Source organism: Diceros bicornis, chromosome 4, assembly GCF_020826845.1.
Source record: "Diceros bicornis minor isolate mBicDic1 chromosome 4, mDicBic1.mat.cur, whole genome shotgun sequence".
In the NCBI taxonomy this organism is placed as follows: Eukaryota; Metazoa; Chordata; class Mammalia; order Perissodactyla; family Rhinocerotidae; genus Diceros; species Diceros bicornis.
This window is the reverse complement of record NC_080743.1, coordinates 21,973,755-21,995,524: the sequence shown is the minus strand read 5'-3', so window position 1 is coordinate 21,995,524 and position 21,770 is coordinate 21,973,755. Positions and strand designations below refer to the sequence as shown.

Genomic DNA, 21,770 nt, shown 5'->3' with positions numbered 1-21,770 from the left:
TAAAAGTTAAAGCTTATTCTCAGGTCAGACTGTTAAATGATAAATAATGGAGCTTCCTGGCATTATCTTTCTTCCTGTCCATATAATTATTGATCAGATTCTTCTGTATTTAACTGATTTGGAAGGCCACATCTGTGGTAGATACTTGCATCACAGCATCAAGCTCAGTTTCTGGCATAAAACAAGCCCTCACTAAAGACGGGCATCGACATGAGGTGGGAGGAGTAGGGGAGCTAAACAAGCCTTTGTTATAGATTGATATCCCTCAGTCTATAGCAAAGCCCCTGACTGATAAGATCATATTAATAGCTGAAAACTTAGACCTTGGCATAAGCTAGGCACCATTCTAAGCACATTACGACTGTTAATCATTGAATCACAATCCTGTGAGGTACGTACTGCTGTATTTCATTGAATCTAAAATGTCATTAATTGTAGAATGTGCCATTTTATGTAACACCAAGAAAAAAAATCCTTTTTAAAAACTCAATTTAGAATGTTTGTATTTATGTAAAGAGCTCTTTTAGGCATTTTATTTCAGCAACGCTAAGATTCTATCATTGTAAGATAGGACACACCATTTTGTATACCACTAAGCATGAAAAACATGGCTTAATTGTATGACACAACCTGACTTGAGATGTTAAAATATGAAAAAAAATCTTAGATTGATGTAATATGGTATTGAGACATATTTTTTATGTCATTCTATGCTAATATAAAAAGAAAAACAAGTGAAATTAACTGGGTAAGGCATTTCTAAAACTTCGCGTTCAGTCTGACATTCGTGACTCAGACCTCGTGATGTCTCAGTTCTTAATGAAGTGCTCTACCACTGTCTGCGATTTTCTTCCAAGTTACTGACACTCATTCTGCAAGTTCTGAGGCTGGTGTTTTCTTGGTCAGAAGGTGTTAATAGAAGGGTTTCTGTCAACAGTCAGTACAGTGGTTCATGGACTGAAATAATGAACGGTTTGCAGTTGTCCATTCGTGCCACCGGAAACAACCACAAAGTCCACATATGCACAAGCAGTGACAACTACAACCTGACTGTGGCCTGGCCGTCATTTTAAGGCCCTACAGACTTCAGGGATGTTAAAATGTGAGCTCTAGAGTCAATTAAGTACCATATCATCATCCTCGTTTTATCTGGGCAGGAAAAGTCCAAACAGGTCACGCAGAAAGTAAATAGGTGAACCAGGATTCAAACCAAGGCAAGTTGGGCTTCAGAGGTCATGTCCTTAACCATTAGGCTACATGGCCTCCTGAGTGGGCTCTGCCCAGGTCATCAGGCTATCCTGAAGTCATACTATGTTTCATGATGATTTGGAGTGAATATTATAGTTTACTGCTACTTAAAAATGGATAATTATTTTAATAGGCTACTTTAACTTATTTTCTGAAAAAGTAGGGCAGTTTCTTCATCATTTGTGAAACTGCTTTTCTTGGAGGCTTTTCTCTTCATTGATGGGCAGCAGGCTGTTTCTGCTAGCTTGTTTAGTTGCTGTCTTGAGTTTTTTAATCCGTGTTACATATTTTGCTGGTTTGGGCATAAAAACTTCAATCACTTCAGTTAGTTTGAAGCCAGCTGTTAATGCTAATGCCAGTTTCTTTCAGTGGATTCCAGGATGTTAGTATCAACTCTATTTCATTGTCCATTGTGAATTGTGCACTGCTGAATTGAGGGGACGTGGCTCTCCAGGACTACCTGGTGAAGGGGGCCCATGTGGGAAGGACATAACAACGTCAGGACAGCTGTTAGTGATTGTCACGTTGACATTATGTGGAGCTGCCGGAGGAGCGTGTGCTTGGCGTACGGGTGAATCCAGCTGAGAGCTGCTGGGCATTGCCGCTGGACAGGACGGGCTTGGGGGAGCTGGGACAACCAGAGGAGAGGAAGTATAATTTCAGGACCTGTTGGAAATCTTGGGAATGGCTTCAGAAGTGGAAATGGGATGGTTGGAGAAAATCCATGAAAAGACCAGAGCAGACAAATAAAATACCTTGTAAACTGAAATGTGAGTCTTAATTCTTAATTTCATGGAATGGAAGCAAGTTCTCATGCTCTGAACTATATAACCAAGGAGAAGTAAACTAAGCCACGTGAATTTTAAAAGGGAAATTTTCTCTCTCTCAGGTAGGTAATACAGGGACTATCAAATAGTGGTTTTGCTTTTTATTTCAGAAAAACTTCCCTTCTCCAGGTTTCTGCTAAGCACTCTAGGTTATTTTTACAGTGAGAAGAAATTGTCACACACCACCTCTTGGTATCCTGATTTCCTTTGGCTCCTTGAACAGTTGATTCTCGTTTGAGTCCATATGGTATGAATCTGTGGTGCGAAGACAGTCCCTCAAGCCCAATAACTCCTTATTTTTCCTAGAGCCCTGTGGTCCTACTCTTGACTGCTGCTCTGTGTTCCTATAGAAAAACAGTGGAGTCTGAAATCTGTGTTTTGAAGTTTCGGTGGTTGGTTAACCAGATGCTGTGATGCTGTGCTTTAGGGCCCCCGCCAACATGGAAGAGACAGCAGCTTTTTCCATGTTCCTGACAAATTGGAAGGTGTTTTTTCAAATTCTGTGCTTCAGATCTCTTCCTGGAAAGGTTGGTCAGTTGTTCAGCCAACATCCTTGGCCTCCACAGCCAGTGCAGCATAGAAGCCTGTAAATAGTTTCTGCCACATTTGGACCCTCACAAACAAAACTTCTAAGCATTGGAAATGGAAAACTTGAGGTGGCAAGGAAAGCCAAGGGAGCGCACGCATCCAGTCTTCCAGGTAACGAATTAATGGGCTTCTGTAAGAAGGAAGCCGCTGTTTGTGGCTGACCTGTGTGTGGACAGTAGAAGAGAGAGCAGGATCCAGATGTTCTTTTCTCACTTTCCTAAGTGACAAGGAGAGCAGTTGTGAGGTTTGGTTTGATTTTTTTCCTAAGCAATCAAAGTCTTTCCCCTACGGAACTTGTGTGCCCCTTAAGAGTGAGAGGGAAAGCAAGTTATTTCTCAGCTCCTTTAGCACATCAAAAAGTACTTTATTTGAAATTCTATAACTTAGCCCACCCAAAAGTACTGTATAATATTCTGTAATCTCCTATAGTCCTATTAAGTATTTCTTCAAAGAGTAGTAATGAATCTATAAAACTTAGGCCAAATGATGGGACAAGTATAACATATTTAAGGGTATGGTAAAAATCTGTTGTTTGCTACCCAACATGCATCCGCCTTCTTTCTGGTAACCATACCTTGAGTTCCTTTGGGAAACTACCAGGCACTCCCCCCCCCACCCCCATTCTCATCTCCTTCTAGTGTGGATGAGATTAAGCCCAACCCTAGCTCCTGGGTGGATGTCCATCAGCTTAAACAGATCAGACTATCCCGCTTCTGTGATCACGTGTTTGGTTCAAACTGTGCAGGTGACCTAAGCTGGTGCAATCTGAGGAAACTACAAAACAGGAGGGTATAGACCCTCCGCTGCTGTAAAGATGTAAGGCTAAAAGCCGGTTAGCCTGTTTTGCTCCTGTAAGGAGACTGAGACTGGTGATAACCAGCCTGAGACTGGTGACAACTCAGAGGAAGCTGATTGGGTCTAGGTTAAGCCAAGCCATCTATCCATGTGGAGTGTTCAGTTGCATTAGCCAATACATTTCTTCCTTCTTTTTTGTCTTTTCTTATTCAAGTTTGTGTAAGTTGGATTTTCTGTCAACTACATTAGAATTTGATATCAGGAAATGAAGTATGGCAAGTTATAGGCCTTGGATTATGGGATTGACTGAATCAAGATAGTGAGGAGAACCTCTATATCCTAGGCTAGAATGTTAGTGAGGATTACAGTGGTCCATAAAGGGAAAAATAATCTTAACTGTTCCTTTAAGGACATTTTATGGAAGTTGCACACAGCACTTCTGTTGACATCCCATTTGCAGAACTTGGCCATGTGGCCACACCTACTTACAAGGAAATGGAAGAAAGTCTTTATTCTGGGTGGCAATGTGCCTAACTAAAAGTTGTGGATCTCCCTACTGAGGAGGAGGATTAAAGGGGTATTGGGGGACAAGTAACAGTCTTTACCACAGTTGGCCATTGGCAGTTCTTGCTGTGTGGTACCATAATAGTTGGTTATTCCATTGCCTAACGTATACTGGGACCTTCAGCCCTGTCTCCCCAGGCTGCAGCATTAAGGGACTGGGACGAAAAGTTCAGGCTGTAGGATGTATTGGTTATAGGTTGAAGCCTTTGTAAATCTTATAAGAAAGAGAGATTTACTTTGAAAATAATGCCTCTAAAAACCAAGAAGAAATGAAATAGGGCCTTGCTATAAGAAACACTCTGCCTGTGACCTCCAATCCAAGTCGACCGAGTGCAATAGTCTGGATCCTTGACTGAATGGAAAAGCCAAATTCCTTCCTAAAGTTAAGTTAGTTTGAACGAAAGAAGGGAGAAGGGAAAAGTACAATAAAGAAATATTAGGACCTCGAATAAGTGTGATCTCCCAGGCCTCTTCTAGAATCCTCCATTATACCCTTCCAACCTGTCAAAAGGGACATCTACACCTCTTGATAAGATGCAGCTGGTATGCAGCCTTCCACCAAAGGGCCAGTGGCTCTTCCTCCCCTTTCCAGGTCACTGCTTTGTATTGCCCCCAAACAGAGCCCAATATGGAAGCAGAAGCCATCCCAAATCTGTGTTCTAAATGAAAAACTATCGATCAACTAGATCTCTACTTTTGTTGCTAACCCACGGATTGACCAGTGTATTAATCAGGGTTTTCCAGAGAAACAGAACCAATAGGATGTATATATATAGAGAGAAATAGATTTATTGTAAGGAATTGGCTCATGCAACTATGGAGTCTGGCAAGTCCCAAGATCTGCAGGGTGAGATGGCAAGCTAGAGACCCAGGAGAGCTGATTTCAGTTCGAGTCTAAAGGAATGTCCCAGTTCAAAGTTGGTTAGGCAAGAGGAATTCTTTGTTATTCAGGGGAGGGTCAGCCTTTTTGTTCTATTCAGGCCTTCAACCAATTGGCTGATGCCTACCCATATTAGGGAGGCCAATCTGCTTTACTCAGTCTTCTGATTTAAATGTTAATCTCATCCAGAAAAGCCCTCACAGAAGCATCTAGAATAAAGTTTGACCAAATGTCTAGGCACCTTGTGGTCCAGTCAAGTTGATAGCTAAAATTAACCATCACAACCAGAAACACAAAGATGGGAGCCAACTAAAGTCATGAGGGATTTATATCACAGAGAAACTTCCAACTCTGACAAAACTGATTGCCCAACCCCTAAATCAGTCCTCAGAGCCCCATCTCCCACCACACATACACTCACATTTACAGCAACAAACCCTGGCTGCTAAAGCTGTGTGGTCCCCTGAAGAGGCTTTCTCATAGAAATAATGGATGAGGGAGATCCTCTTGGAGAGTGAAACTGAGGCAGCCCTAGACCTTCCCTTCACTGCAAGATAGGAAATCTTTGCCATTTCTGTCCAAAAAGATTGTAATATGTGTGAAGACTGATGGCCACTGGATGTTTTACATTCTCCCCTTTGCAATTTGGAATTTTGATTGCAGTTCTGTATTCTCTCTTCTATTATTTAGAGTGTGGGTAAACTCATTATTTACCCACAGATCACTGAACCATGAAGAGTCACTTGACGTGATTTGCATATTGACATGAAATATTGTGCGTGGATCTAGCCTTAGTAACTGGATGAGATTTCATATTATCTTCCTTTGGGGAGGGAATGTGACCTGTATGCGCGGAAGCTGTGTGTTGATGTTAGGCAGCCAAAGGCTGGACTCTCCAACATTGCTTAGTCCTTCTATCTGTACTCCACATTTTCTTTGAGAGCCACTTGACCTCATTCTCGACTGTATGGTTGGGTTGAGATTGATACTCCCCTCCCCATTCCACCCTCTCAGCCACAGTAATTGGTTCAGGAATGGGCATGTAAATCCATACCAGAGTGAGCCTCTGGATTTTTACTAGGGATGCTAGAACTCAATCTGTCTTCCTCACTGGCCTAACTCATATGGAGCTGTGAGCTTTAGAACTGCTGTAACCATTTTTGGTGCCACAAGGAGCACCAGCCTGAGAATCAACCTAGAAACAGAACTGAGAGATGGATCCTAGTAACATTTTGCTTCCATTTTGCAGTAATTCTGGAGTGCTTTTCCCTCGTTTGCAACAACAGTAACGAAGTTTCCCAAGTGACATAGAGAATGTTAGGAAATTCAAATGAGCACCTCCTTTTAGTGGTCTTGTCATCTTTTCCAAACAGCTCTCTCCTGTGGTCACCTCCGAGAGGTGTGATTGAAATCTGCAGAACCACAGAATCTGAGGATTTTAGAACCGAAAGGATCATAGAAATCAACTAGTCCAGGGCCTCTCAAGGTGCCTCAGGAGGTAAGCAAGATGATTTTGGGGTGATTCATGAATATTTTTTATTTTAATAAATATAATTATTATAATGAATCCTAGTAAACTATAACTAGCATTTTCACATCAAACTTGGGATTTCACAGGTTTTATGTAGTGCTTTTACTGGAGGGGAAATTGAAGCTTTGAGAGATTAATGGCTTTTTTAGGGATTGCTCAGATGGTGAATGAAGGGTGAGAGAGATTAAATGTGGAATCTTATAACTGGAAGGGATCCTAGAGATCGTGAAGTCGCTTCCCCACCCTCACTCACCTGCAATGTCAGAATTCCCTCCAAAGCATCTCTCACAAGTGGTCATCCAGCCTCTATTCGAATACCTCCAAGGATGGAAAGCTTATCACCATTTGAGGCAGCACATTTCATTTTGGCAGTTCTGATAGTTAGAAAATTCTCCCTTATACTGAGCCAAAATCAGGCCCTTGAATTTCTTTCCATTTGGTTCCAGTTCTTCCCTCTAAAGCCACTCCCCAACTTCAAATGTTTCAAGACAGTTACTCTGCCCCACTCTATTTTTCCCTCAACACACACACATACACACACACACACCTCGTCTCTTTTCATGGAATGTGGTTTGTTTTTTTTTTATAATTTTATTTATTTATTTATTTTTCCCCCCAAAGCCCCAGTAGATAGTTGTATGTCATAGCTGCACATCCTTCTAGTTGCTGTATGTGGGACGCGGCCTCAGCATGGCCGGAGAAGCGGTGCGTCGGTGCGCGCCCGGGATCCGAACCCGGGCCGCCAGCAGTGGAGCTCGCGCACTTAACCGCTAAGCCACGGGGCTGGCCCTGGAATGTGGTTTTGAATCACTCCATCATTTTCTCATCATTCTTTTTTGATTTAACATTCAAATGTCTTTGTTGCATTAAAGCTATATGTCTAGAACATGATAGACTAAACTAGATAGATAGAACAGGGTAGACTAAACTAGAGCTATCCCATCCTTTGTCCTGGGCCTTATGTTTCTATTAAGGCAGCCTGAGATTGCCACATCCCATGGTTGACCGTTGAGTGACAGAGTCCATCTTTTTTTACCAGCATTCTGTAGTCAGCTGGTTGACTAATTGAACCTCAATTCACAACTTATAATTTATTCTTACTCCTTTTCATTCCATCGTTTCAGTCTGTTAAGACTTTTTTTTGGATCTTGATTCTATCAGCCAATGTATTAAATCTGGGAATAATAGAGCATGAGGGCTTCCCCTGAAACTTAACAAAAGTAATTTCAGGATACATAAAAATGTAGTAAATGAATAAAATAATAAACTTATGGAAACTAGTATCCAAGAGATTGATGTAGACTGAAAATATTAATAGGTTTAACATAGACCAACGAGAGATTAAGAGATATTTAAGAGATTATTCAACGTTTTTAATACAATGTCCTAACCTGGCCTACCTAATGTCCCTGCTGGTCAGTATCAGAGACTGATGTATACTGATATAACATTGAGTTATACTAGTCAAAGTTCTAACTCAGCATGGGATTTCTTACCAATTTCTCCCTGCTGCAGAATTTCTCCCTATCTTTGGCCCCTGGAGCCAATCCAGTATATACTCATTGAAGAAACTGGTTTGGGAGTTAAATAGAACTGAGTTCAAATCCTGACTCCATGATTTACTAGTTGTATATCCTCTCACAAGCTGTACAGCCTCTCTGAGCCTCAATAAACCAAGAAAACAATATGGTACCTCTCTCAAGCTTATAATAAGTATACAAGATAATACATATAAAGCATCTGGCACATGGCAAACACTCAATATACTATGGCTATGATTGTTTCTAAATCTATTGCTATGCACACAAAATAATTAGAAAAATTGAAAATAAAAATGAGCTTATGAAGACTGGAGCTGTCCATCATGATCTTGCATACTTTGGTTTGGTCAGTTCTGTCCTGAAGTACTTTAATCAGGATACTCTGTTAATCTGGTGAAAAAATTCCTAACCCTCCTAGAGCTTCCCATGTTGGGAGGAGCAGAGCTATGAGAGGTTCAGAGAGCAGCTTTGATGAAGGAGCCAGCAGAAACCAGCTGGAGATGTTTCCTTCACCAATAGGCTAAACACAGCACTGTCTGAAAGGCCCAGAGGTGTCCCCTCCATTAGGAGGCTACTCTCTGAGTGTCACCTCCAGAGGCATCAAAGTCCTTCTACACTTGCCATCCAAAGGATTTTTAAGGGACTAAAGGTCTTAGGAGTGAAGAGACAAAAGGAGCAGTAGATGGGTTATTTCTCTCCCAATATATTTTTTTTCATCCCTGCGATTTGCCATCCCGCCTGAAGACAGTTTTGAATGTAAAGAAGTTGCTGGGTGCATGTGTCTGGGCAGGCACAAGCTTCTAAGGATCGTGCTTTCAAACACTGACTGGGCTTGCCAGAGTTGGGTGAGGGTGGCCTCATCTGATCTCAGGATTATTTTCAGGCAGGAGGGTTTTAAAAAATTAAATCCCAGTTTTTTAACAGGCAGGAAAACACCTGGCTTCCTACTCTGTGAAATAGATGGCTTCAGTTTGCTTCCCTTTTTTTGAAGAGTTTTTAGATCTAGTGATGTTATTTCTTCATCAACAAAAGAACAGTCAATGCTTAGATATCCATCTATGGGCCACACTGTTAGGACTCACAAAGACTCCCAGATTTCTACGTCCTGGTGACCCCATGATTTCACCAGCTCTCCCACTTTAGCATGTAGTGCTGCTTTATTGAGACAAGAGTGCCAATAGACTCTTTTTACTTGGAGATTTTTGGGGTATTTAATTTGTCGTTCATCTCTAGATATTCAAAGGGCTCTGTGTGTGTGTGTATTTTGTCCTTGGCCACATTGCTGGTTGTGTTTTTTTTCTTTTCCATTTGCACAAGGTCACATTCAGAGCTCTTCCTCCCTGAGGGGAGTTTGCACATTCGTCACTTAATCTGCCTCCCATTTCCTTCAGTTGGGATCACACAGCCCTTCCTGAAGTATTACCATTTTTCCATTTCTTCTTTGCTTGCTCCTTTCTTTTAATAACTCTGGGAGACAGGGAGGTACCTTGTAAAGTTAATTTCCTCCAAAGCTTTCAAAGCAAAGGCATCTCTCAGCCCAGACACCACCACCCCTCTCCACCCTCAGCGACGACACACACGCCTCCTCGAAGCCTTAGTCACTCGGGGCTGTGCCCGCCGCCCGGGACTCTCCGTGCCCCAGCGCCGTCTCAGGGGCACAGTGAATTGCTCTGTCTAGTGGCTCTTCAATCTGGGAGCAGGGACCGAGTTGAGAAGAATCTCCCCATTTATTTGCTCTATACCTTCCTCCCCTTTTTCACTTCCTAACTCTGCTCCCCCTTCTCCCTCACTGATTTCTGCTTCTCTTTGGAACTTTCAGGACTCGGGGGCTGGCTGCCTGCCTGTCCCAGGGATGGCATTTCCTCTTCAAAGGCCTGTGGCCGCAGCCACCCAGCTCTACCAAGCACACAAGCCTTTGGAATCGCTGTGGCTTTGCTGCCTGCCTCCTTGGAAGGCAAAGGCAGTTTTTTAAACACCGCTTTGCTCTCTTGGGGTGAAGCTCTTCTCAATCCCATTTTATTTATGTGAACACGATCTGTGGCTTTTGAATGTTTGCTTTTGAATGTTTGTGTTAATGGACTAAGCTGAAAGCGTTTCCTCTTACCGGAGAGAGGGCCCTGCACAGCTGGGGGCCAGGCCGCTCAGCTTAGGCGAAAACTGTCCCAAGAGGAACAAGTCGCCAGCCAAGGAAGTCTGGAGGCTCTGAGAGAAATTCATTGAGGCCTTCATGGGCAGCAGCGGTCAGAGCTAGGATCATAGACTGGGCCACGAAACTCAAGCAATTCTTTTGATTAATAGGGCTGGTTGGACCGGAGACACCTAGATTTCTGCAAATACATTTTTTAAATTGTGCATATATTTACCAAAACTCTGTGTGGTTTTCAACAGCTTGGGTGTCTTGATCTTTCCACCCATATTCCCAGCCTTCTGAGGCACTCCTGGCAGTATTAAGAACTCCAGAACTTCGCTGATCCCTGAATCATTTGTCTGTAGGTGACCTGTCATCTGAAAGCGTGGCAGACTTCTAGCTCAGCCTGTTAATGTGCTTCCTGTGTATTTCCCTTCTCTTCTCTCTGCCTGGTACCGAACGGCACTTCAGAGGAAAACAGAAACAAAGACCCAAAGGATCCACTAAATGATATGACTGGATAACCTAGCACTGGAGTAAGGAAGAGAGGCAGAGAGGCAGGAGAAGGGCAAGTGGGACCAGAGAAGATTGTGTGGAGGGAATGAGACCCTCAAATCTGCCATGAGGACCAAGGAACAGAGTGGAAGGGACTCAGTCAGGGCTAGGCTGTTCTCAAGGGTGGACCCCACCATCCCACCAACAACAACCCATAGCCTGTGTAGCCCTGGGTCCAATGGCCCTGGAAAACCTCTAAGCCCTTGAACCAAAGGTGGGGGACTTACCTGGACAATTTGTGTAAGGATGTGGGCATGATGAGGAACACTTCTCCCTCCAAATAAGATGGAACTGAACAGAACTAGTTGGAAATCTTTCTATGAGCTGGGCCAAATTGTGAATCCACCAGGAAAGTTACCTAAGTTATTACCCTCCGTAAGTGAAGGGGCTAGCCATTGTTGAAGGCTATAGGAAACCTCAGCAGAGAAGAATTGATGTGGGGCTCCACAGAATACAGAAGTCACAGTTCTTGAGGCAAAATATTCCAGGGTTCCTTCATTTAAAATGTGAATTCAACATTGGTGACCCTCTCTGTTCAATCTTCTAACTCTTTGGCTTAGTGACCACCAATAACTCCACATTCTGAATCTCTCTCCTGAGTTTCAGACCCAACACCTCACTGCTTACTTGACCTGAGAATCACACATGTACTCAGTGTGACCCACAGCTAATTCACCCTTTTCTCCACCTGCCCCTAACCAGCTCCTTCTGGGTTACCCATTGTCATCACCATTCATCCAATTGCTCATGCCAGAAATATCCGAGTTATCTTTGTCTCTTTCCTTTCCTATAACACTCCCAGCACCTGATCCTGTTCATTCTACCTCCTAAATATCTCTTTATTCTGTTTACATCTCTTTATCTCTTTGCCACCAGACTTGTCCAGGCTACCATCTTTTCTCATCTAGCTATTACATTGGTCCTCTGACTGGTCTCTTGGCCTCTGTTCTTATTCCCTTGCAGTCCATTCTCTACATACCAATTAGAATAATGTATCTAAAATATAATCTGATCATGTTTCTTGCCTGCCCGAAACCTTTGAGTAGCTTGCTATTGCTTTTCAGATAAAATCCAAAGTCCAAATTTTAACCTTGCTTACTCCTTCCAGCCTCATCTGTTACCAGGACAGAGACTTTGTCTTTCTATTTCACTGCTGTTCTTTCAGCACCTAGAACAATGTCTAGCACAAGTTTGCTCTCTATAAATAGTGGTTGCATGGATGAATGAATGAATAAATGAATACGCAGAATTTCTATGCATTCAAGGATAACCAAGGAGAATGGAGAGTGAGTGAAGGCCAATATTAAAACTTCTCAGGATAATTGTGCTTATTCTAAGACTTAAATATTTTGATCTCAGGGCAGGAATAGTGGAAAGTACTTGAGGAAGCATTGCACAAAATGCAAGGAATAGGATGGTCTCCATTATTCTGCCTCCTGGACTCGCATTCTGGATATAAGCAGCATGCTGTCTGTCAGATTATCTATGGTGACTGTGGGAACTGGACAGGTTTACAAGGTGAAAAGAAATGGCAACTGGGAAGTTTAGTGTAGGGGATAGTTTTGTTTGTTTGTTTGTATTGTTTTTAGCAGGCTGGCATCCATTTTACTTCCTAACAATACCCCAATTTCCTTTTGAAGAAGGATCTCTTTCCTGTTGGAATTAGTTTCTTGGGACTGTAATTAAGAGCATGCCTTCCCTTGAGGCCCAAGTTAAGCCAATAAGATGCTTTCTCCCTAGAATTAGACTCTTGAGCACAGAAATCAAGAAACTTAAAACATTTGCTATGTGGAGGTGACCTCCCAGCCATACCATGCCTGCTATGTGACAATCATGGAGGTTCCTGGGGCCCAGTCATCCATTAATTAGCCCAACAGTGGGCTCCCAATAGTTGTCTAATAAATTTATTGTTCCATAACTTGGTCAGAGTTGTTTCTGTTACTTGTAACTGTGAGTATGATAATGTTGATACAAGGGAAAATTACCATGATATAGTTCTGACATCTTTTAATGCTTTGAGCCAAAGCCATTAAATGAATCTCAGAATAAACATCAGTTTTATTGCGAGTTCAGTTATGACTGACTTTCCTAACATGGAAATGTGTAACATTCAAATGTAGATCTTCTTAGGAATCAGTAGCTCAAAATATCACTGTTTTGATTGGTCATATGTATCTAAAAGAAATAAACCAAAACCACACTTTCAGCTTTGTCCTTCATTGTAGCCATAGTACAAGGAAAGACTAAAAATGATGATGAATCTTAGTACCGCTCAGGTAAATACAAATTAGAATAAGTATCATGCTCTCGCCAATCAGTTCTGCCAAAATTTAAAAAACTGGCAATATCCATTGTTGATGAGAATGTAAACAAAAGGCACTCTTTCATAGCTGGTAGAAGCGTAAATTGGTCTATCTGGAAGGCAGTTTGGCAGTGCCTGTCACAATTAACACATGCATACCCTTTGACCCAGCAGTCCTACTCTTAGAAATAAATAGAAACAAAAGGATACAGGTATAAGAATGTTCATTGCAACATTAATTTGTATTATCTAAATATTAGAAACAACCTAAATGTTCCTTAATAGACTGAATACATTATGGTATATTTTGACTATGATTTCATGATTCATTCAGGAGCCATTATAAAGAATGTAGTTTGATATGTAATAGAAGTAGAATCCACAATATTTTAGTGAATGCAAAAAGCAAGTTACAGAATAATGTAAATAGAAAAATTCTTTTTTAAAAAAATAAAGCTAGGGCCGGCCCTGTGGCTTAGTGGTTAAGTGCGCGCGCTCCGCTGCTGGCGGCCCGGGTTCGGATCCCAGGCGCGAACCGATGCACCACTTCTCTGGACATGCTGAGGCCGCGTCCCACATACAGCAACTAGAAGGAAGTGCAGCTATGACATACAACTATCTACTGGGGCTTTGGGGGAAAAAATAAATAAAATTAAAAATGTATATATGTTAAAAAAATAAATAAATAAAGCTATACACAGACTTTATAAGTGCAAGTATATATATATATATATATATGTATGTATGTGAATATGTCTGAATGTGCATAGAAAGGATCCAGAAGGATTCATCCTGAACAGTTACTGGTGGTTACTCTTGATGAATGGTGAGGAACAATGTAATGGGAGAAGAGAGTGAAAGAAAGGGAAGTTTGAGTTTATATTTTATATACTTTTGTATGATTTAGATTTTCATTGCCTTTGTATTACTTTTGAAATTTTTAAAAAATTGAATTACTTTTGTAATTTAAAAAAAAAGGAATAAAAACTACTAAAATGTAAATAAATAATCAGAAAGCAGGCAAAGTAACCTTTCTAGAGGTCAGAGGTGGGTTTTGACTCACTTGTCTGGACAAGTCTGATTAATTACAGTAGATGGAAGCTGGGGGACCAGCCATGCCCAGGACGTGGCCAAGTTTCTGTCAGAGAACCACTCAGGCAGGCCAAAAGAGCTCCTCCTGGAAGCCTTTCCCGGGCCAGGCCGGGTGGAAATCAACCCCTACAGGAGTTGGAATTGCACATTTGATTGTTTGTATTGGCTCTGCCCATCTTGCCTTGAATACCTCCTCCTTCTGTTCATGAACGTTGAATTTGCCATCCTGTTATGGCTGAGCAAGATTCCTGTCTATCTAATGAACTTAATGATTCTGACGTGGGTGTCTAATAGTAATTAGAACCTCTTCAGTTCATTGAGGTCATAACACCACCAGGTGACTGCTTTTCATCTTGCCTTGTTTGGGCAGAAACTTCATTTATTTACTTGTATTCTACGTCATTCCAAAACACATGGTACGTCAAATATACTGTTTTTTAAAAAATCAGAAAATGGGGGATGAAAGAAAACTAAGGGCATAAAAACAAGATTAAGCCAACAGTGAGGATGTCACACGAGCTACATGCTACCTGAAGGTTTAAGTACTTAGTAAGTTAAGGATGGGCTGCAAATTTGGTTCTGAGTTTCCTAGTGACCAATGCAAAGTAGACATGATCAAGTACAGGATTAAAGTGGTAGTCTTGGTTTTCTTGAGCAATGAAAGGAGAAAAATTTCTCCGTGAGTATGAATATAAACATATACATATACATATATATATGTAGCTGGGACTACTGTAGTCTCATGGACTTTAGAGCTGAATTCTGACTAATGTCAGTCAACTTATGGTCCTTTTCTAAGGCAGCAGTAGTTTCCTTCTTTCGTGAACTACCTTGAATCACTAGGTCTCCTTGAATTGTTGTCCCTCCTCTCCAGAAGGATGCTTGTCCTTTCTCTCAAAGCCATAAGCCTGAGGAAGAATGCTACTTTGTCAAGTTATTCTTGATTATTTTGGAACTTCCTAAAGCTTTTGTTATGTGGTTCCAAGTTTAACCATAGTCACTTTGGACATGATTTTGTTTCCACAGTGATGTATGTCAGCAACCACAGAGTGAGCTTCTTGTATTTTTATATCAATATGATACCCTTTGTTTATTTGTTCCTCAGAGGTTTCACTTTCGCTTATGTAATGGGCTATGGCATTTTTCGGTCATTACCTCATGCTGGGATCTCCTTTTTCTTTGTACCTCCTGATGCGTCATGTTCTTGATTCTACTCCCTTGGATCTCTTGGATACAATACTCTGAGCTGGTGGGCGGGAGTGGGTGGGAGCCAGATTACATGAGGACTTCTCCACCCTTCCGCTTGGATTTGTCACCGAATCATTTCTGTACTCAGTCTTTTGGCATCCCTCAGAAAGCACATTGGCTTAAAACTACAGCAGCTACCAAAAGCATTGGGGTTAGATGGCCTGGAAGACTGCAGGCTCCACTTCTGCATTGGGCAATGGGCCAGGCAGAGTCTCCTGAACTCCAGAGCTACATTGACCCTGTCCCCACAGTGTCTGTAGCTGGAAGTGGTCAGTCCCCTATGTGTACTCCTGTCCAAAGATGCAAAGGAGGATCTTGAAGGAAACACAAGTCTCAAAATATGAGCATTCCTTGGCTTGGGGCTTATTTTCCTGAGGTCCTCTGTATTCTTATATGCAGCTATCTACTTAGAGATTTAATAGGCATCTCAAGCTTAACATGCCCAAAACAGAACTCCTGCTTGTTCTCACCCCACCCCCACCCAAATGTTACTCTTCTACCCTTCTCCGTCTTGGAAAATGGCACCACTATTCACCCAGTTGCTCAATCCAAAAACTTAGGAATCATGTTTGATCCCTCCTTCCCTTTCCTTCGTCTTTTATGTATATTTCAAATACCTTGTTTCTACTTCCAAAATATATCTAAATCCATCCACTTTTCTCCAAACTCATGGCCATCATGCTAGTCCAAGCTACTGTCATCTCCTGCCTGGCAGACTGAAATCACTAACTGGGCTCCCTGCATCTATTCTTGCCCCACTACAATCCATTACTATACAGTAGCCAGTGTGACAGAGCACATTGCTCCTGTGCTTAAAACCTTCTAATGACTTCCTGCTGCTCTCAGAAAAAAAAAATCCCCTTGCTCCTGCTCACCTCTCAGATCACATTTCATCCCACTCTCCATGTCACTCACTGTACTCCAGGCACACTGGCTTCTTTCTCTTCCTCAAAAATGCCAAGTTATTTCTCACTCAGGGCCTTTGTACTTTGCATGTCCTTTACTTGGAATGTTTTCACTTGACTTCTTACCATTGAGGTCTTACTTCTTCATTGAAATCTTATCCCCAATATCTCTATTAAATAACCCTTTTACTTCCTTCGTAGCACTTGTTACAGTCTAAAAGTAACTTGAGTATTAATTTGTTCTCTTGTTTCTTATTTTTCTTCAACCAGAACATAAGCTCAATGAAGACAAAGATTTTGTCTCTTTTGTTCTCAACTGTATCTCTGGTGAATATTTTTTAAATAAATAGATGTATGAGGTAATTGACAAGCAAATGCTACAGCACGTGTCAGTTCAACCCAACAAACATTTATTGGGCATCTACTATGTACTAGGCACTTGCCAGGTGCTTTAGATTCAAAGATTAAACAAGTCCTACTTCTTGCCCTTAATTATGAAAAAATTTTAGCCATTTTCTCTAAATATTGCCTTTCACACATTCTATTTTTTTCTTCCTGACCGCATTAACATCTCATTTTTCCCATTTTTTGCCTCTCCCTTTTTTGCTGTATCCTGAGTAATTTCTTCAGATTTATCTTCCAGTTCCCTAATTCTCTCTTTACTTGTATCTACACTACTTTTACTCATTCACTGTGTTTCTAATTTTAATAATTATATATTTTTTATTTCCAGAAGTAGTATTTGGTTCTTTCTCAATTCTGCCTAGTCTTTTTAGATTTTATTTATTATTTTTTTCATGTTTTTGTTTCCTCTTTTTATTTCTTTAAACATTTTAAACAATTTATATTTGGTACATGAAAACTGTTCTATAATGTCTAATTATACTGTTGTTTCTACTGGCTTTCATTCATGGTAGCTTGTTCCTAGTGTGGTTTCTCATTTTAGATGGTGATCTCATGTTCAGTGGGGCTTTTTCTGTTAGACTCCAGTGAGGCCTGGGTGGCTATCCTTCCAGAGAAGATCTGTTTCTGCCAGGTAACCTGGGATGCTACCACCCCGGGACCAATTTACACTAATTTTTCAGCTGAAGTTTCCCAGACCATGTGGATAGTATAAATTCAAACCCTAAACATGTGAGAGGGAAAGTCTGTGATCTTAACATCTGATGAGCCCAGGCCAAGACAAACAAGTTTTCTTGCTTTTCTTCATTGCAGTTATGCAGGGGTTTTTTTCTAGTCTGCCCTTTCACTGAGTAGTATCCCTTTGTGAGTCTCACTTTTATGCAGAAGTCTCAATTCTAACTCTCCATCTTTTGGAGGCACTAAGCTTTGTCTCCTGTCCTGCATAAAGCCCCTAAAACCAAACTTCAGTCACTGAGATAGACTTCCCACAGTAGCAAAGCTTCAGCGGCAATTTGCCACTCGGAATTCTAGTCCCACTTTGTGTCTGTGTGTGTCCCCATGAGAACTTTCCTAATTTAACTGAGAGTTTGGCAATGCATTCAAAAGTATATTTGCTATATTTTATGTAGAATATCCAGGTGTTTTGTCTGCCTTATAGCTAGAAACACAATACTCCCTGCCTTCTATGAGCATGTGATGTAGTTCTGGAGACAGAAACATCCATTCATCCAACCATCAACATTTATTGAGTGTTTTTTCTGTGCCTGACACTAATAACCAGGTACACATAAGAATGTGCTGAGAGTCATGCCCGCAGTGATGTGAGTATACAGAGGTAAAAGAGACCAATTCTGATGGGGGATCTGGGAAGGCTTTGCAGATAAAAAGGGGTTGGAGCTGGATAATAATAATAATCTCTAGCTTTTATCTAGTATTTACTCTGGACCAAGCTCCATGGCAAGTACTTCACATGTATGGTCACCTTATCCTTACAACAAAGTATAAAATTGGTGCTATTCTTATCATCTCAATTTTACAACTGAGGCACAGGGAATTTGAGTAATTTGCCCAGAGTCGTATAGAAAGTAATTGGCAGTGCCTGGATACGATTTCAAACAGTTAGAGTCGTGATCCAAGGCTTTTAGCTATTATGCTGTATTGTGCTTGAATAGACAGGGATGAGAGGAGGGCATTCCATCCACACATTAAAGAAAATAATGCCTACCTCCTAGCTTGTGGGGAGGATTATTTGAGATACTGTAGGGAAAAGCAGCGCAGTGCCTACCACATGAAAAGCGTTTGATAAATGCCTGCTTTCTTCCCTCTTGAACCTTGCACCACCAACTTGTCCATAAATTCCTTTAGAGATGGGCCCACACTGCACATGAAGTCATGCCTCACCCTCACAGAACTAGTATTGATTAGTGATTAATCCCTTCACTGATTCGTTGATTGAATTAATATATTAGATAGTAGCTTTGGTGCTTGCGCTTGTATTGCAGTGTAGCACTCCAAGCACTTTTACGTCTATTGACTCAGTTTATCAGCACACCAATTCTTAGAGAGAGATAGGGCAGACATCTGGCTTTAGTGATAAATGCGAACTTCACTGATGTGGGAATAGCTCAGTCTTGAGAAAAGGGTGAGTATGAACCATGTGCAACTGGATGAGAAAGAACCAGATGAGAAGATTTTGACTGTGGGGCTCTGGAGAGCCTCAGGAAGGAGGTGGTGGCAGAAGGCCAGGTTTCTATTCCTGAATGATCTCTTTAGTTCCAACCCTGTCATCAACCATCTATGAGAGCTTGGATAAGGTATTCCATCTCTCTGAGTCTTAGCTGCCTCATCATTCAGCCATCACTCAGCACCTGGACGTAGGTTTCCCTTCACATAACACCCATCACACCTCATTGTCTGTGTCCCTCATGAGGCTGTGAGCTCCATGAGAAAGAGGCTCCTTATTCACTTGTTGTAACTCCAGCATCTAGCACATGTCTGACACGTGGAAGGTGATCAAATATCTAGTAAATAAATGATGAATGAATGATTTGGATAAAAAGAAGAAAGAAGAGAGGAGAAACAAGGCCAATGTCCTAGATTCAGATCTAAGGTACTGAGAGAGGAAACAAGCAGAAAGGAGTGCGAAGGTTGAGCCAGAGAGATGGTCCTGCCTGTAATGGGGTCTTCAATCAGCTGGGCGTGGTCACGTTTGATTATGAAGCACTGTAAGAGTCTAGGGGCTTCCCCAGTGACTTTAATCACAGCCTGTCCTTTCCATTTGTTTAGCCCAACCTTATTTCAAAGGTGGCACAAACATAAACTTTAGTCCTGGTCAAAGGGCCACAAATACCAGAGAGCTGAGAAAACTGGATTAGTAGGGTGTGTATCAGTGAGATTTTACACCAGTGAGGGATTGCAGAGCGCTTTGTAAATATGGCCCTAATCAGTTTTCATCTGCAAAATAAGCCTCCATTCCTTTGGGATCTCCTTTGTCTCTCTCTTCAAAGTCCTAGGTCAAAGTCCAGCCTCTGTACGGGCTTGAACATCTACATGCATTTCTGGGCTCACTTATGGGGGCAGCTTGCTCTTCCTCTTCACTCTGCTACTTCCCTTTCCTTTGCCCTTGCCCTGAATCTACTTCAGCAGACTGGCCACAGACCGAGAAGCCACAGGCCGCCAGGAAACAGTCCTTTCTTTTGTCCGGAGGATAGCAATACAGGGTCAGATTTGGCCCAAGGAACAGTATGATTAGATCAGCAAACCAACCTGAAACTTATAGAAACAAGATGTGCTTACCCACCATTACAAAGGGATGTCGTGGTTCTTTCCACTTGGTTGGATGACCTACATTAAATCTTTCAGATCCTGGGTGCAGGTAGGTTCTTTGGATCCAATGGACGGGGATCTAAGTGCACATCCCAGGCGGGGGGAGCCAGCTACCAGCTGTAGCTCATCTCACGTCTGAAGCGTCTCCTCACCCAACTATGAAAATGACCTAATTGTGTACAGACAACAGCAATTGTACAGGGAAAACAATACAGTAATGCAAATATTCAAACCAAATTGGAAAAGCAAAGTAAGAAAGAGCCAGAAAACATTAGATCATTCAAATTGCAACCTGGCCAAGACAGCATCTGGGCGTGCATCCTCTGTCCAGTTTTCGTTCACATACCATCCCTAAGGCTTCTTTGCATTTACAGAATAATGGCTCAGTATTTGCACAAAACCCTTTGTGTGGCTGCATTCTAAAGAACAAGGTTTCTCACAGCGTCCCTTCAGAAGGGTCAGAGAATTCCCCAGTGGAATGCTTTAATAGGCTCCCAGGTCAAAAAGGGCCCTTCTCTCTCTGAAGGGAGAGGTGGAGGAGGGATGTACCTTTGGCCAGTTTATATGTTTTAATTGTGTGACCAGAGCAGGCCATGCTCATTTTCCTTCCTCACTGGGTCATTTTCACTTTATTCTGAAAACACAAAACAATTGGTTAAAAAAAGAGTCTTCCTGACTGAACCTTGGATCCCCTCTTTGGATCTGGATAAGAAGCGAGGGGTGTTCCCACTCCTCTTCCCCTGGATATCCTAAAGCTGGTTCAAGTTCGCCTGAGAGTCTGAGGAACAATGTGGTCTCCCCGGGCACAATCTTATTTGTGTGTCTCTGTTGAGCGGCCCCCACCCAGTTCTATGGGGAAATCGCTCCTGGACAGGCTCTGGAGTCTGAAGCGCTGTGCAGAACCGGCTCTGCCGCTGCAAGATCTTGGACAGGACAGACTACCTCTTAAAGCTTTGGGTGGCTCATGCATTAAATGAGAATACTAATACTATCTGCCTCCTGGGTTTGTGAGGATGAAATGCTATAACAAGCTCGTCAGAACGCCTGGCATCTAGTAAGTATTCCAGAAACGGTAGGTGTCCTTGCTATCACCGCCTGGCTGTCCCTCACCTCCCACCGCCCACCTCAGTAGACCGTTTGATGCCTCAGCACAAGTCCAGCGAGGAAGCAGCCAAGGAACATTTCTTCAGGTTTTAGCACCTGCTCATAACAAGTTTCTCTGGTTCATGAATGTGAAACACGGAGAACGGCATTTACCCGGTGAAATGCCTCCCTCCTTCAGCTAGTGAGTGCCTAACCTTCCGCTATAGGAACGGGAGAAAAATCACTGCGCAACCCCAGGTGCCTAATTGCTTGAGAATGTCTTCATTTCGGTGGCGTCTCTAATGTCAGGACGTAGGAAGCCTTAAAAAGCTGGGGCTCCGGGGAGGAGAAGAATCAGAGGGGAGAAGCAGGGACCGCAGACAGACAAACCCGCTTTTACCTGCATCACTCAGCGGCCGCTGCCTTCAAACCCAGCCGGGGCTGCTCCGGGAGCGAGTCAGCACAGGTCGCGTAGGGGCGCGGATCGGTCCCCAGCGCCCTGGGAGCCGGGCGAAGCGGAGTAAAAGTCCTGGATTCAAATCCCGCTACTCTTCCTTCCCAGCCGAGTCAGCTTTTCATTTGTAACGTGTGGCTAATAGCAGTGCCGCCCTGGGAAGGTCGTGGGGGGATAAATTGCGGAGAAGTGCGCGGTGATGGCAGGGATGCGACATCCCGCGTCCCGCGCAGGAGCAGCCTGGCCGGGAGGGGCCAGCGGCCCCCTTCCCCCCCCAGCCACACGCGGTGCTGCAGGTCG

The 21,770-nt window shown here is 42.5% G+C and overlaps 1 long non-coding RNA gene across 1 annotated transcript; it reads right to left on the bottom strand.

Moving 5' to 3' along the window:
• Positions 1-635: 635 nt before the first annotated feature.
• LOC131404117 (uncharacterized) lies at positions 636-21,467 on the bottom strand. Its single transcript, XR_009219730.1, has 3 exons — positions 21,417-21,467; positions 19,908-20,102; positions 636-2,880 (listed from the first exon to the last, which is right to left on the bottom strand). It is a non-coding gene; the product is annotated as an uncharacterized LOC131404117 (long non-coding RNA).
• Between the last annotated feature and the right edge of the window lie 303 nt (positions 21,468-21,770).